The sequence below is a fragment of the Zingiber officinale genome, chromosome 7B (assembly GCF_018446385.1).
Source record: "Zingiber officinale cultivar Zhangliang chromosome 7B, Zo_v1.1, whole genome shotgun sequence".
NCBI classification, from domain to species: Eukaryota; Viridiplantae; Streptophyta; class Magnoliopsida; order Zingiberales; family Zingiberaceae; genus Zingiber; species Zingiber officinale.
Genome location: NC_055999.1, coordinates 78,862,769 through 78,878,194, shown reverse-complemented (window position 1 = coordinate 78,878,194; position 15,426 = coordinate 78,862,769).

The following is a 15,426-nucleotide window of genomic DNA, read 5'->3' as shown; positions in this document are numbered from 1 at the left end:
AAAGAATTAGCAGGTGGGTAACACCCGCTATCATCGGCGTTCTCTAATCCCAAATTGTCGGCGATATCCACGATAGAATAGTCCTCTCAAAATTGAATATCAACCAAGCGGATCACAAGCGGGAATATTACCTCTCCCCACTGTACAAGCACAAACACCTGACCAAGTACAATCAAAGCCACCATCGACTCGGCAAGAAGAAAATCGTAATAATACTGCTTGGGGCAATATCTATATGATAACGAGAGGATCCACTGATGGTGATTCTAACCAGATGAGAAAGTCGCACGCTTGGTGATTAATGATTCATGCCATTGAATGTAGTGCTAAGAAGGCAGCAGAGTTGGAAATCAATTTTGGGCCCAGAGATTTAGTAGGGTTGGAAGTACGTCACGATGATGCATTAATAATTAAGGCTGTTATAGTCAATTACAATATTTCACGTACTTTTATTGATATTGGCAGCTCTGTTAATATTATCTTTAAACAAGTTTTTGATCAATTGCAGATCGACCCGAGTGAGCTTCAACCTATGGTTACTCCATTATACGGGTTCACAGGCAATGAAGTACAACCACTGGGTCAAATAAAATTGTCCATATCTTTAGGGGAGGAGCCCCTTATGCGGACACGTTGGTCGGTCTTCATGGTGATGGATGCCCCGTCAGCATATAATGTTATCCTAGGTTGGCCGGCCTTGAATGAATTCAGGGTGGTCATTTCTACTTTCTGACAGAAGATTAAATTCCCTGTTGACAACTAAGTGGGTGAAGTCAAGAGAGATCAAATAGTAGCACGTGCGTAAGTGCTATGTGGAGGTTGTGAGGGTGAAAGCTAATGCTGCCCAAAAAGCTCAGAGGATGGATATCAACGCCATCCATGAAAAATTGCCCACCCTTGTATATGAGGAGAAGGAAGAGGTGTAGATACAAGTCAGTCGACCGGAAGCTACTACCCACATCATGTCCGATCTTGCTCCTGATCTCAAGGAAGACTTGGTCAAATGCCTGATAAAAAATAGTGATGTGTTTACCTAGACACCTAAGGAGGTGAAGGTGTAGCACCAACGATTATGGAGCACACTCTTCATGTATATCCAGATGTCCGATCGGTCAAACAAAAGAAAAGGGGTTCGAAGCTGATCAGAACAAAATTATAAAGGAAGCGGTGGATAAATTGTTGGATGCTGGATATATTCAGAAAGTATAATTTCTAAGCTGGTTGGCTAATGTCGTCTTAGTTTCTAAGGCAGGTAATAAGTGGCGAATATGTATTGATTTCAGGGATCTCAATAAGGTTTGCCCGAAGGACTATTATCCTCTATCCCGTATAGATCAAGTGGTGGATTCTAGGGCGGGATGCGAATTTATTAGTATGCTAGATGTCTATCAAGGGTATCATCAAGTTCCACTCGCTAAGGTAGATCAGGAAAATGTTAGCTTTATAACTGTTGAAGGTACTTATTGTTAAAATGTTATGTCTTATGGTCTAAAGAATGCAGGAGCTACTTATCAGAGACTTATAAACAAGGTTTTTCAGAAGCAGATTAGAAGAAATATGAAAGTTTATGTGGATGATATTCTTATTAAATCTATGTGGGCTTCTAGTTTATGTACTAATATCGAAGAAACTTGTAGGACCCTAAGGAGGTATGGACTCAAACTCAATCCTAACAAATATTTATTTGGGGCCAAGAGTGGGAAGTTCCTGGGGTACATGGTGACTGAGCGGGGAATAGAAGCCAATCCCAGCAAGGTGAAAGTACAACAAGACATGACTCCTCCACAGAACCTAAAAGAAGCACAAAGACTGACAGGGAGGATTACCATCCTGTCCCGCTTCATCTCTCGGTTAGCCGATCGGAGTCTCCCCTTCTTCAAAGTACTCCGACGGGCAACTAAATTTCAATGGGATGAGGATTGTAGTAGGGTGTTTGAGGAATTGAAAGAATATTTATCTTTTCTCCCTATATTAGCTAAACCAGTAGTAGGAGAGATTTTGTGGATATACTTATCAGTCAACGATCATGCTATTGGTTCTATATTAGTGAGATAGGAAGAGAAAGAACAGTTACCTGTAGATTTTTTGAGCCATTTATTAAAAGGAGCAAAGTGTCGATATATGACACTCGAGAAGTTAATTTATGGATTGGTTTTAGCAGCTCGGAGATTATGTCCTTATTTTCTGTCACACCCAATTATAGTATTGACTAACAACACTCTTTTTCAGGTACTCATTAACCTAGAAGCGTTCAGAAGATTGATAGTGGACGACTAAACTTAGTAAATATGATATACAATATCATCCTCAGACGACCATCAAAGATTAAGGTTTGGTGGATTTCATAACAAAAATATCAAGTCCAGAAACAGAGGAAACCTGGATCATCTATATGGATGAGTCTTCTACTCGACAAGGTAGTGGAATAGACATTCTTCTTATATCTCCTAGAGAAGATCGAATACAGCTATCTGTTAGATTGAATTATAGAGCCACCAACAATGAGACAGAATATGAAGCATTGATAGTAAGCTTGCAGGCTGCTAAGCATGTGAGAGCTGCTCATGTAGTAATTCATTCTGATTCTCAATTGGTAGCACAACAGTTAACAGGTAACTTTAGAATTAGTAATGAATGACTTAATCTATATACAGAAACATTTGATAAATTGAAAGCTGAATTTCATGAAGTAAGGGTAAAGAAAATTCTCCGAATAGATAATCAAGTAGGAGATGAATTAGCTAAATTAGCTTTTGCCATTATACCTTGGAATTTGGATAGACTAGTGGAGCAAACATTATTAGTATCTTGTATTGAGCAACATGCTAATATAGAAATCCAAGGTGATTGGAGAACACCTATCATTCCATTTTTATGATAAGGAATGCTACCAACTGATGCAGAACAAGATAGAGTATTCAAGAAAAGGGCAAGCCACACTATGATTGGAGATCATCTATATAAAAGGGTCTTCTCTAGTCCTCTACTCAAATGTGTTGGATCGGATGACATACAGTATATCCTACAAGAAGTGCATCAAGATTCTTATGGTAGTTATATAGAAGGTCGATCTCCTGCTAGAAAGATATTATTAGCTGGATATTTTTGGCCTACTTTATAAGCAGATGCTGCTCAACTTGTGAGAACCTGTTTATCTTGTCAGAAACATCAAAATATTCCTCATAATCCTATTGAACTATTGAAGACTTCTATAGTATCTTGTCCTTTTGATCAATGGGGCATGGATATAGTTGGGTCTTTTCCTCTTGCACCTGCTCAGAGAAAGTTCTTATTAGTAGCTGTTGATTATTTTTCTAAATGGGTAGAAGCAGAATCATTGGCCAGAGTGATTAAACATGCAGTTATTAAATTTCTATGGCAACATATTATTTGCAGATTTGGTGTTCCATATAAAATAGTTTCTGATGATGGAAGGCAATTTCAGGGTAGGAAAATTAAAAAATGGTGTTCTGATTATGACATCACATAAGTTTTTACCTCTGTGGCATATCCACAGAGTAATGGACAAGTCAAAGTGACCAATAGGGAAATTATCAAAGGACTCAAAACCAAATTAGATCATATTAGTGGTAGTTGGGTAGATGAATTACCTAGTGTATTATGTTCATATCATACCACTCTTCGAGAAGCTATAGGAATTACTTCTTTTCATTTGGTTTATGGGGGCGAAGCAGTGATTCCAATTGAAGTTGGAGTGGAATCTGATCGAAGAAGGCTTTATGATGACAACAATGCGGATCGATGCCTTATGAAACTTGACTTAATAAAGGAAGCATGGGACAAAGCGGTAACCTAGCTCATTTCCTATCATCAAAGAATGAGACAAAATTATAACAAAAGAGTTATTCCAAGGTTCTTTCAGGTAGGTGATCTTGTATAGAAGCACATCAAGTTTGTTGGAGATGTTAACAAGCGGGAACCTCAATAGGGAGGACCTTATAAAATCATACAGAAACTTGTATCGGGCTCTTATTACCTCCAAGATGCAGAAGGGAGAAGACTTAAATGACCCTAGAGTGCTAATCATTTGTAACCATATAGAACTTAGCAAACATGCTTATAAGTTATTCATATATTTTGTACAAACATTATTGATATGAGTAACAGAAAAGGTGCAGGCAATATTATTGGAAGGGGTCATATACTTCTCTTTAAACCCCCATACAGTCGATCGGGGATCTTAAGGAGTGATCGGACAGGCTTCCTTAAGCGGACCGAAGACTTTAAACCATGACAATCGATCGGGACCTTAAGAAGCGACCGCGCATGCTTCCTTAAGGGGAACCAGAGACTTTAAACCATGACAGTTGATCAGGAACCTTAAGGAGTGACCGGACAGGCTTCCTTAAGGGGAACCGGAGACTTTAAACCATGACAGTCAATTGGGGACCTTAAGGAGTGACCAAACAGACTTCCTTTAGGGGAACCGAAGACTTTAAACCATGACAGTTGATCGGAGACCTTAAGGAGTGATCGGATAGGTTTCCTTAAGGGGAACCGGAGACTTTAAACCATGATAGTCGATTGGGGACCTTAAGGAGTGACCAGACAAGCTTCCTTAAGGGGAACCGGAGACTTTAAACCATAACAGTCAATCGGGGACATTAAGGAGTGACCGGACAGGCTTCCTTAAAGGAACCAGAGACTTTAATCCATAACAGTCAATCGAGGACATTAAGGAGTGACCAGACAAGCTTCCTTAAGGGGAATCAGAGACTTTAAACCATAACAGTCGATCAGGACCTTAAGGAGTGACCGGACAAGCTTCCTTAAGGGGAACCAAAGACTTTAAAGCATAACAACCGAAGACTTTAAACCATAACAGTCAATCGGGGACCTTAAGGAGTGACTGGACATGTTTTCTTAAGGGGAACTGGAGACTTTAAACCTTTGAATAGTCGATCGGAGACCTTAAGGAGTGACTGGACAGACTTCTTTAAGGGGAACTGGAGACTTTAAACCATAACAATTGATCGGGGACCTTAAGTAGTAATGGGACATGCTTCTTTAAGGGGAACTAGAAACTTTAACCATCGAACAGTCAATCAAGGACCTTAAGGAGTGATCAGATAGGCTTCCTTAAGGGGAACTGGAGATTTTAAATGATCGAAGAGTCGATCGGGGACCTTAAGGAGTGATCGGACAGACTTCCTTAAGGGGAACCAGATACTTTAAACCATTGAACAGTCGATCGGGGACCTTAAGAAGTGACCGGACAGGCTTCTTTAAGGGGAACCGGAGACTTTAAACTCTTCCTAAGATCAACCATGTGTTTTAGCATCAACATTACTTATTGTACAGAAAATTAATTTCGCTCAGGCATACAAATCCAACCAGCCCATCATATAGTCGGGGAAAGCCAAAAGGAGCTTTTATATTGTAGCTGTTCAATTTCACTCGGGCATACAAATCTGACCGATCCATCATATAGTCAGAGAAATCCCAAAGGAGCATTTATATTGCAAATGTTTAATTTCGTTCGGGCCTATAAATCTGACTGGTGCATCATACAGTTAGGGAAAGCCCAAAGGAGCATTTATATTACAAATGTTTAATCCGCCCGAATATACAAACCCAACCGGTCCATCATACAGTTGGGGAAAGTCTAAAGGAGCATTTATATTGCCAATGTTTAATCTTGCCTGGGTATATAAATCCAATCGATCCATCATATAATTGGGGAAATTATGAAGGAGCATTTATATTGCATAATTATTTCATCCAGAGATATACGTCTGATCGACCTATTAAATAGGTCAGGGATTCTTTACATATATATAAGCAAGACATTTAACTCACCATATAAACCCGGAGATCATTGGGAAAATTTCATTCAGTACCTATCAAAAGATAGTTGTGAGATCCACTTCCTTTGATTATAATTTTTCTATGAGATTTCTCTACATATGGCGAGTATATTGAAAAAGTTCATTTATATAAATACTTGGGTGATTCTGAAGATAGGGAAATCACACAAGGAAAGACGGGTAAGTGCAAATTCTCATTAACATTTGATAAACAACAAGTAGTATACAGTAGTTATGAAATTATGAAAAAGTATAGATACAAGATCTCAAGTTTACTCAAATTTGCTTAGGAGTTCTTTTGGAAGTTCCTGATTAAGTCATCATCGATCTACAAATAGGGGAGGAGGTTCTTTAAATAGGTAACCCCCCTCTCTTAGTTGTTGGATTATTCCTTTAACAGAGTGGGTGAGAGTTCATACAATGCACCTGACATACTCCTTACCAAACTCATGAGAACTTAAATAGGATCTGCACCTACTTTGGCAGCGCTCTTCCTCACCTGCCTTATATGCTTGAAATTCAGATTATAGGCTATCCTTTCCCCCCTGTAAAGTAGTTTTCTCTGCCTTAGCCTCCTCTAGTTCTTTTAAAAGTGAGCTTATCTACAATTCCTTGGCTTATAATCCTTCTTATTACTGAAATAAGGTAAAATCTTTAGAAGCTAACTCTGGGGCTAATTCAAGAGACTTCGAGCTATAGGATAGTTGTAATTGGTCTAGAAGAGCAGTTTTGTGAGCAACATCCGAGAGAGCTTTGTCTTTTAAGGTCGTTTCAACATCAAGCTTAGAATTAAGCCCTTGTAATTGTAGTTCTAAGTTTTTCTTTTCTTCCTCTCGGGATTGTAGCAATTGGTGGTAGTCTTGTAGAACTTTTTCTAGACTGCGTTAAACTCATTTTGTGACTTCACCTTGTCCCGTAACTGAATAAGTTCATTGTTTGGGAGGTTGGAGATAGCTTGTAATTCCTCCACTTTATCTTTTAAAGCCTGATTAGTTCTCTCCAAATCTATAACTAGTTTATCCAAATGCAAACTCGAAGCATAGAACTGGATAAAATAATAGCATGATTACATTTTATAGGTATGAAATAAGGAAGTTAGGATTAAAAGCTTATTGCAGTAGCTTGACAATTGTGGTCGTCGACATGTTCAGATAGGGTGCTTCTTTTCATATGTGCCTGAGATTGTAACTAGGATTCACGTAGTGACCCCTTTAGTTGAAGTAGTCCATATAAGGCAGGGGTAGAAGTTTGACCAAGCTGGGAAAGTAGTCCATGGTATTGTTTGAAGAAGATGGAGGAGCTGGTGGAAGCTATAAATGGTGAAGAAGAAGAAGGAGGAAGTTCAAAAGCCTGTGAAGATGGGTCAGGAGATGAGAGACTCGCTAATGAAGGATCCTATTCAGTGGGTGTTATAATAGGTCCAGAGGTAATTGATCTCCTGCAAGGAGTTCTTTTGGCATGGGGCTTGGTGGAAGAAGAAGGTAAAGCCGGAAGAAGGGGCAATGGATCCACAGGAGTGGTTGGTATCTCCTCTGGTAAAGAAACAACTGGAGGAATAACAAGAGACATAGGAATGAGAAGTCCTAGTCTCATCATAGTTAATGCAAAATTGGAATGAACATGTGTAGGAGGAGCGAGTTCTTTACCTCTAGAGTGGGAGATTTCAGAAGGAATAATAGGGACTTGTTCAAAAGTAGATATGGTAGCTGAAAGTGGACAGGGGGATGGGGTACGAGGTTTTTTACGCTTCACAACGAAGGGACTCTCCTAATCTGATGAGTTGGATGATTCCTGGGATCGCTCAGATGGAGGTAATAACCCAAGGGAAGAAGAGGGGTGATTAAGACGACGATCCCTTAACAATTCTTCGCCCATTCTAGTTAAAATTGCCCTCGTCAAGCGAGTATTCTTGTACATAAAAGCAATAAGGATAGGATCGGCTGGAGAAGACAGAAATTCATGTTAGGAACAATATTATGATGGTTAAAAACATGGATAAGGAGAATAATCTTACCAAAGGAGACGTCCAAGGTTGTGTCGGCTATGCTAATACCAAAAACAAATAATATATCTTTTGCGATTAGGGTAGGCAAGTTAAACTTTGCCCTTTTTAATTTTCCCATAGAAGAATGATGAATGGGATCTTCAAAGATATCACCTAATTGAGGAATAAGGGAAAGATTTTGATGCCAAGTTATTGGGTATGGCGGCAGAGAAGGAAGGTGCATAAAGAAGAAGTTGTCCCACCATTCTCCTTGAGGGGGGATTCTATGAAACAAAGTGGTTTTGGGGCATGATGAAACTTAAAAACGCTGTCTTCCACTTGACGAGGAACGAAAAAGTGATGGAATAGCCGAGGAGATAAAGGAAAGTCAAGTAAACGGGAGACGACAACAAAACCAACCATAATAGAGAAGGATTTGGGGATGAGTTGATTTAGGGGAGGTCAAAATACCTACTAACATCAACAAAGAAAGGATGAATGGAAAATCTGAAACCACATAGAACCTGTTCCCAGAAAATCACCACATTCTCTGGAGGAGGAAGATGAGGACGATCTCTGGAGGTAGGAATGACCAGGTATATAGGCAAGTTATAATTCCATTGAAGCTCACAGGCTTCCTGTGCAGAAAACTTGGAAGAGAATTAAGTGTACCACTCATCGGAGGTCGATATTGTTAATAGGAGGGAGTATGAAAAACAAGAAGAGTTAGCAGAAAGCGAAGAATAAGGAATACATGAACTAGAGGAAGAAGACGAAGTGTTAGGATTTTTCTCTCTTTTCTCTTTAAAAGCCTTGGTAGGGTATCGAAAAAGGTGTTTCAAGTAGAAATGTTAGATTAAGATGATAAGAAAAGAGGGACTGAAGAGGAGCCGTTGGATGGATTGATAAGGAAGCGGACATAATGGAATAGGTACATACCAGACATCATAGGCACGCGTGTCACTAATAAAGAAATAGTATTAGTAGCCGATACAAAAGGTTACGCTCCCAAAATATTAGAATCATTACCAAGATTGAACTTAAAAAATTTCGAGATCCCAAAAGAGTTTAAATATTATATACTTCTTGTATTATGAATTTGGTCAATCAATACTAACCTATCAAATTTCAGGACTAGTTTGGAATATATATATATATATATATATATATATATATATATATATATATATATATATAAACTTGACCAACCATTGATGGCCGACCGAGTCCGAAAATAAGATAAAGATATAGATATATGTATCTAAACTCAACCGACTATTAGAGACCGGTCGAATATTAAGTTTGGATGAAATTAAACATAGAAATAAACTCGACTGATCATCAAAGGCCGACCGAATATTAAGTTTGGATTAAATTAAACATAGAAATAAACCTGATCGGGCATCAAAGGCTTGCCGAATATTAAGTTTGAATGAAATCAAACATAAAAGTAAACCTGATCGGTCATCGAGGGTCGGTCAAGTATTAAGTTTAAATGAAATTAAATATAAAAGTGAACTTGCCCGATCAGTAAAGGCTGGACAGAAAATGTTATAGGATATAATGATAATCTGCCTATAAGAAGACTAATAAATAATAACCCTAAAGGCAATAAAACAAATCCAAGCGAATGATGAAACTTAAATAAATGCTAAGCCTAAAGTAATTTAACCATTCAATAATAAAACCAAATCAACTAAAGTCAAACTAAAATCATGCAAATTTCTAAGTACTCATCAAATAGAGGCAGAAACAGAGGGTGCCAACAATTAGAATATCATAAGAAATAAGTCAGCAATTGTTCTTCATTATAGAAACATCTTGAAAATTAGATCTAGAATTAGAACAGCTTAGAAAACAAATCAGGAGGTATGCTATCAAGCAGTTCCCTACGATCAAGGAAGTTGGCTAGGGGGTTAGAAACTAGATGTCCTTCATTTTTTAGTTGCTTTATGTTGGGATGTATATTAAAAGCCTAGTTTTTTGTATGAACATAAAAATCACATTGGTCAAATATCTGCATTTATGTTAAATGCAGTTGTCAATTTAATTTATATTATAGATAACATGGTGTGTGGTGTCACACAGAAGATCATGTTATCAGTTCCTTATAAATTATAAATAGTATCTCACAACCCAGATGGACTGGGACAAACCATTACAGTGGTTGTAGTGTAATTTGATATTAGTTTATCTTGACTATAAAATTATACTAGTACACTATATGTGTATTAAGCATGACCATTTCAGGTAGTTTCTTTTTATACTGACTACATAAAAGAACAAAACCTCTGTTATTATGGATGTGCGTACTCTTAATCCCGATATAATAACAAGCACATATACTTAGTATGTATTTCTTTAATTTATCAATGGGTGAGATTTAGTTCGTTAAATCAATAGGCCTGATAAGTTGGGAAATAATATTATTTATATGATGTGTTGTTGATTATAAAAGAAAACTGTGTCCTAGTAAATCTAGGTTGATGTTGCCCCCATGAGGAGCTCATAAGGATTGCCATATAAGCCCTACAGGTGGACTTAGTCCGGCATGACAATGAAGTTGAGTGGTACTACTCTTAGAGCTAGATATTAATTAAGTGAGTTGTCAGTGACTCATTTAATTAATGGGCATTCGATATCTTAAACACATGGAGATTAATGTACTCATGATAAGAAGGAGTCCATAATATAATTTGGGATTGGTGCGGTAGTTCAATAATAACACTTTAGTGGTATGAGTTATTATTGATGAACTTGAGTTGGGTGTTCGGGGCGAACACAGGAAGCTCAAGTTCATCGGGAGACCAAAACCAATTTCAGTTTTGATTATTGTCTTTATATACCAAGTTTTAGAAAGAACTTGATTTCAGTTTCTAAATTGTTTAAAGATGAATATTCTATTTCTTTTGATGACAAAGTGGTTGTCAAGAAAAAATAGGAAGATTATCTATTTTGGTACATTAGTTGATAATTTGTATACTCTAAATCTAATAACTCCCACGATGCAATAATTGGAAATTAATAACACATCTTCTAATTCTAATAAGAGAAAACAATCTTCAGAAATGAACCAAACATATCTTTGGCATCTAAGGCTAGGTCAAATTAACTTGAGTATGATTCAAAGGTTAATAGCCGATGGACTTTTGGGTTCATTGGTGGTGGAAAACTTTCCAACCTGCGAGTCTTGCTTGGAAGGAAAAATGACTAAGAAACCTTTTAAGGCCAAGGGGTATAGAGCCAAAGATGTATTGGAATTGGTTCATTCTGATTTGTGTGGACCTATGACTATCCAGGCAAGAGGTGGTTTCGAATATTTCGTCTCTTTTATAGATGACTATTCTAGATACGGGTACATTTACTTGATGCACCGCAAGTCTGAGTGTTTTGATAAGTTCAAAGAGTACAAAGCTGATGTGAAGAAACGTCATGGTAAAAGTATCAAGACACTACGGCCTGATCGTGGTGGAGAGTACCTCTTAGGAGAGTTTATGAGTTACTTATCAGAGGTTGAGATTCAATCCCAACTGTATGCATCTAGTATATCCCAATAGAATGGTGTGACAGAATGAAGGAATAGGACTCTTATGGAAATGGTTAGATCAATGATGAGTTATTCAGAATTATCAAAATTCATTTTGGGGGTATGCCCTGGAAAAGGGTTATCCTAAAGGAATGAAAGGAGGTTTATTTTATAGTTCTAAAGATCAGAAGGTCATTATTAGCACCAATACCCGATTTTTAGAAGAGGACTATATATAATGAACCACAAGCCCAGGTGTAAAATTATTCTTGAAGAAATAAGAGAAGACACGTCTACTTTAGTACCAACGGTACAAGATGAGATACCACAAGAAACTGCAACATGTGTCATAAATGATTACAAGTAATGCCTCATCGTAGTGGGAGGGTTATTTTTGGGAGAGTCTTTGAACTTGATCCCTGGTGAATATGAACCTGATCCCTGGACATATGATGAAGCAAGAGATCTTGAAACATCCGGTTTAATGAAGTGATCCAGTCTTATAGATTTATTCAGTGACCGGATGAGTCTTGTGTATATAAGAAGAGTGACGGAAATGTGGTGGTATTTCTTATACTATACGTAGATGACATTTTGCTCAGTAGTAACAATGTCAAAGTGTTGTCAGACGTAAGGGTATGGTCGTCCAAGTGTTTTTGATATGAAGGACTTGGGAGAATATGGACATATTCTTAGGGTCAAAGTAATAAGGGATCACAAAAAAAGGATATTGTCCTTATCCCAAGCTTCATACATCAATATTATCGTAGCTCGTTTTAGCATGCAAAACTCCAAGAAAGGTTGCTTACCTTTTCGGTATGGAGTACCCTTATCTAAAGAGATGTCTCCTCAGACATCAAAAGAGATAGAGGACATGAAGGAAGTTCCTTATGCTTCGGCTGTAGAAAGTCTAATATATGCAATGCTATGTACGAGACCGGATATCTGTTTTATTGTGGACATGGTTAGCAGATATCAAAGTCACCCAGAATCGGGACACTGGACTGCCGTAAAGTATATATTAAAGTACCTGAGAAAGACTAGAGATTATATGCTAGTTTACAAGGTAGATAATTTACTCCCTATAGGTTACACTGATTCATATTGAATGGGACAATAGTAAGTCGACCTTGGGGTTTTGTGTTTACTTTAGGATGTGGAGCCATAACAATGGACGAGTGTTAAGCAGAAATGCATTTCAGACTCCACCATGGAAGCTGAATATGTGGCAGCCTATGAGGCAACCATAGAAGATGTATGGCTCAAAAACTTCATGATGGACTTAGATGTGATTCCTGGTTTGCCCAAAATTATTACAGTTTATTGTGATAATAGTACAGTAGCAAACTGGAAGGAGCCATGAGCTTATAAGGCAAGTAAACACATAGAGCGCAAGTACCACCTAATACGAGGAGAGGTCGTTGTCGCCAAGATTATATCAGAAAATAACCTGGCAGGTCCTTTCACTAAGGCCCTTCTAGAGAGAGCTTTTGATCGGCATGTTGAGAGGATGGGAATCAGATGTATGACAACATATATGACAGCATAGTCTTTTAGTATAAGTGGGAGATTGTTGGGATGTATACTAAAAGCCTAACTTTTTGTATGAAAATAAGAATCACATTGGTCAAATATCTGCATTTATGTTAACGCAGTTGTCTATTTAATTTATATTGTAGATAACATGGTGTGTGGTGCTACACAGAATATTATGTTATCAGTTCCTTATAAATTATAAATAGTATCTCACAACTAAGATGGAATGGGACAACCCATTGGAGTGGTTGTAGTGTAATTTGGTATTAGTTTATCTTGACTATAAAATTACACTAGTACACTATGTGTGTATTGAGCAGGACCATTTCAGCTAGTTTATTTTTATATTGACTACATAAAAGAACAAAACCTCTGTTATTATGGATGTGCATACTCTTAATCCCGATATAATAACAAGAACATATACTTAGTATATATTTCTTTAATTTATCAATGGGTGAGATTTAGTTCGTTAAATCAATAGGTCCGATAAGTTGAGAAATAATATTATTTATATGGTGTATTGTTGATTATAAAAGAAAATTGTGTCTTAGTAAATCTAGGTTGATGATGTCCCCTTGAGGAGATCATAAGGATTTTCATGTAAGCCCTGCAGGTGGGCTTAGTCCGGCATGACAATGAAGTTGAGTGGTACTACTCTTGGAGCTAGATATTAATTAAGTGAGTTGTTAGTAACTCATTTAATTAATGGACATTCGATATCTTAAACACAGGGAGATTAATGTACTCATGATAAGAAGGAGCCCATAATATAATTTGGGATTGGTGCGGTAGTTCAATAATAATTCTTTAGTGGTATGAGTTATTATTGATGAACGTGAGTTGAGTGTTCGGGGCAAACACAGAAAGCTCAAGCTCATCGGGAGACCAAAACTAATTTCTCCTCTCAGTCCTTGTTGTAGCCTCTATAAAGCCTTGTATCCACAAAGTCCACTTCTTACCCAAGTAATGGGTCGGACACATCCTTGCTTGGAGCAAGGGGGTCGACCAAGCATTGTTTGGAATCCAAGAGGCGGCCGGTCCAAGCATATCTTGGTGTCCAAGATGTGGCCGACCACTAGTGGAAGAGAAAGGAAGTTTTGTTTTAAAATAAAATTTTGTTAAAATCTTTCCTTTGTTTGTAGTTATCTACAATGGTTAAAAGAAAGATTTTTTTTAAACTTTCCTTTTTAGCATCCACTAAAGGAATAAAAGGAAGATTTTATTTTTGTTAAAATATTTCCTTTTATAGCCATCCTCATGGTTTTAAAAAGAGAGTTTTAAAATTTTAAAATCTTTCCTTTTATAGCTATCTACAAAGGATTAAAGAGAGATTTTAATTTTGTTAAAATCTTTCCTTATTTGTAGTTATCTATAATGTTTAAAAGAGATATTTTAATTTTTGATAAAACTTTCCTTTTTGTAACCATGATTTAAAAGGAGAAGTTTTAATTAATCTTTCCTTTTTTGTAGTTGTCTACATGTTTTAAAAGAGAGAGATTAATTTTAAAACTTTCCTTTTGTTTCCATGTACAATAAGAAATTTAAAAGAGAGAGATTTTAATTGTTGTTAAAATTTTCTTTTTTAAAGGGAGACCATAAATGAGGAAGTTTTAATTATGTTTAAAACTTTTCTTTTTTGTCATGACCAAGGATTATAAAAGAGAAAGAGAGGGTGCCTCATGAGATACACAACCTAAGCCTTGCCTCCTCTCTTCTCTTCCTTGTGGCGGGCCCTCTCTCTTCCTCTTCTCACTTTGTTTCTTCTCTTAGGCTGGTGGCACCATCTTCTTCTCTTCCCTTTTTTCTTTCTAAGGTCGGCACCTATCTCATCTTGGTGGTCGAACCTTAAAAAGAAAAGAAGAGATCCTTGGTGGCCAGTTGTTTAGAGGGGAAGAAGAAGAAGGAAATTTCCTATTTTGGCATCCCTTAGTGGCTCGAGTTTCTTTGAGGCAAAGAAGTGGTTCGGATGGAGTTATCTTGGTAGATCGTTGCCCACACAACGTCCAAGAGGAGGAGAGGAATACAACAGAAGATCAAGAGGTCATTAGCTACAAAGAAAGGTATAACTAATTAATGGTTTCCGCTTCAATTAATTAGTTAGTTTTCTTTGCATGAACTCTGAAACACCAACACAAGAGGCTAGTGATTTTATGTTTCAATTTCGTGTTATCGATTTTGCATTTCAATCTTGTATTTCTATTGAGGTCTCTGTAGTTAAACCTAAGGTTACTGTAAGAAGTTTAAATATCTGATTTCTTTAAAAGGCTTTGTCTAGGAAGTGGTGGATGATCCCATACCCAAGAAGGCCTAGTGCCTCGCCATGTTTAACCTGGAAGTCAATCTTTGAAATAGATATTTAATCAACTTCTGTAATATGGTTTAACTTAGGAAGATCACATCGGTTAAACTTGGAGTAAAAATGTTGAGTATCATTTCCAATCCAAGTTTAACTTCAGAAGGATAACTTGAATTAATAATGTTAAGCATCATTTGCAATCCAAGTTTAACTTCAGTAGAGCACATGGGTAGCTAGGTTAAGTTCCGTGCTT